This window comes from Octodon degus, unplaced genomic scaffold, assembly GCF_000260255.1.
Source record: "Octodon degus isolate 3935 unplaced genomic scaffold, OctDeg1.0 scaffold00042, whole genome shotgun sequence".
In the NCBI taxonomy this organism is placed as follows: Eukaryota; Metazoa; Chordata; class Mammalia; order Rodentia; family Octodontidae; genus Octodon; species Octodon degus.
Genome location: NW_004524618.1, coordinates 4,131,971 through 4,134,656, shown reverse-complemented (window position 1 = coordinate 4,134,656; position 2,686 = coordinate 4,131,971).

Below are 2,686 nucleotides of genomic sequence, written 5' to 3'. Positions count from 1 at the left end.
AGGACTGTGGGCCTGCTGGGCCCTGCCGTAGAGGACTGTGGGCCTGCAGGGCCCTCTGTAGAGGACTATGTGTGGGCTCTGCAGTAGAGGACTGTGGGCCTGCTGGGCTCTGCTATAGAGGACAGTGGATGGGCCCTGCTGTAGAGGACTGTGGGCATTTTGGGCTCTGCTGTAGAGGACTGTGGGTGGGTTCTACCGTAGAGGACTGTGGGCCTGCTGGGCCCTGCTGTAGAGGACTGTGGGCCTGCTGGGCCCTGCCGTAGAGGACTATGGGCCTGCAGGGCCCTGTCATAGAGGACTGTGGGCCTGTTGATCTCTGCTGTAGAGGACTGTGGGCCTGCAGGGCCCTGCCGTAGATGACTGTGGGCCTGCTGGGCTCTGCCGTAGAGGACTGTGGGTGCGCTCTGCAGTAGAGGACTGTGGGCCTGCTGGGCTCTGCTGTAGAGAACTGTAGGCCTGCTGGGTCCTGCTGTAGAGGACTGTGGGCCTGCTGGGCTCTGCTGTAGAGAACTGTGGGCCTGCTGGGCCCTGCTGTAGAGGACTGTGGCCCTGCTGTGCTCTGCTCTAGAGGACTGTGGGTGGGCTCTGCCATAGAGGACTGTGGGCCTTCTGGGTTCTGTTCTAGGTGACTGTGCACGTCCTGGGCCCTGTCCTAGAAGACTGTGGGCCTGCCGGGCCCTACTGTAGAGGACTGTGGGCATACTAGGCCCTGCCGTAGAGGACTTTGGCCCTCTGGGCCCCACGGTAGAGTACTGTGGGTGTGCTGGGCCCTGCTCTGGAGGACTGTGTGTGGGCCCTGCTGTAGAGGACTGTGGGCCTGCTGGGCTCTGCTGTAGAGGACCTTTTGTGTACTCTGCTGGTGTGGGCCAGGTTTGCTTGATTATTACTCATGGTTGGTGTTTGGGAGATAGCTCTGGAGAGGTTCTATTGCCTGAGTGGGCAATTCAGTGTCCATGAGATGAGCATTTCTGCTTTGGGCCCTTTCAATTTAATGAAGTTCAGGTGGAATCTGAGGAGACCACAGGTCTAGGAAGAGCCTTCTGGGCACAGATCATGTGGAATGTCCCTGTTAACCTCTTCTCTGTGTGTCTCATCCTTAAGAGAAAACGGTAAGTTAGGTAAATTCAGAACTAATCATCCTTGTTTTGCCAGCTTTTGGACAGACAGTCCCTAAATGATTAACACGCTTATTCACAGAGCCGAGCAGAGATCTGACCCAAAGGCCCAAGGTAATAAACGAGAGAAAATGAAGGACCAGTCTTGTTCTGCTGTTAGCGCTCCACTGGGCATCTGTGGGCCCACGTGAGCCTGTTTGCCAGGCAAAACCCTCTTTGAAGTCCCTAAATGCCTCAGGTGACAACTCAGATCATGGTTTTAATGAGTAACAGGTTAAGCTGCGTGATCCCGGAGACTTGAATCTGACTCTGCTGGAAGAGAACTAAAAACCCATTGGTGGCTTCTCGTTTTCTAAAACAAACAAATCCCTTCCATGACCTAAGAAAGGGTGGGACATTCCGTGGTGGAGCAGATGCCTAGTGCACTCAGCAGCCTGGGCTAAATCTCCAGGACTGTGAGTCTTACAGCTAGTACCACCAACAATAATAGGAATAACAGTGCCACAACCTAAGAGGGTGACTGCATTGTGTCATCCAGCTCCTAAGGACGTTGAAAGTAAGGGGACACTATTCTCAAAGTGAAAGCAGTAACTATTCCCAAAGAGGAGTAAACCGGAACTACTCCTTGCACACTGAGGTGTGCAGTTTCCACCCAAGCAGGGCCCTGGCGACCTGGCTTTGCGTGGACTGTGTCTCCCATGCTCTGTACTGCAGCCTTTCTGACTCTCCTGGGCTCCTTCCCATTGCAGGCTCTGCACATGCCAGCCCTTTTCCCGGGGTCCCTTTGACTATCCTTGTGAGCGGGTCACCCCGACTCATCACTCCGATCTCCATTTAAGCCACACTTCGAATCAGGGCTCTTCTGGAATTCCTTGGCCCCATCCACAGCCAGCCCAGGAAAGATTCTAAGACAGATGCTGTGTCGAACATATTTGGACGCGTGTGGCCAATGGCTGTCATCCTTTCTTATGGCCGGGTGCCTCTCTCTTTCCAGCTCCTTTCTTCACTTCCTGCCAGTTGTCATGGAGCAGGCATCCTGCTCTGCCTGCACCCTCCCACCAAGCCACTGCTATGCTTAAGGGTGCCCAATGCGAACTGAAACTCCCTCCTGCTCGGAGTTGTGGGTGTCAAATATTTCGCCCCAATCATGAGGTAAGTGACTAAGACGGATCGTGGTAGCAGAGAAGTGGGGTCACTTGGGGGACGATTAATGCCATACTCCAGAAGCCTCTGGCTCTGGCTCCTGGGGGGGGGACGCTGGCAAGAGAAGCCCTAGAGTGCCGTAAGCTGAGCCTGACAGCAGATGCAGATCATGCTCAGAAGACCAGACTCGCCATCAGCTTCAGCCAGCAAGGGTGAGGCTCAGGGTCAGGTGGAAACGGGGACCTCCCTGGCAGGTGTGCCCAGGCTCATGTGTGCTATGCTCCAGCGTAAAGGTTTTTCCCTGCATCCTGCTATATGTTCTAAGACTTTACAAGAGAGTGAGATTAAGAGTGGCGCACTAACCAACCTGGTGGAGGAAATTTCGAGCAAGCCCAAAGTTGGGGCTGCTGCCGGAGTCCTGCTCTCCA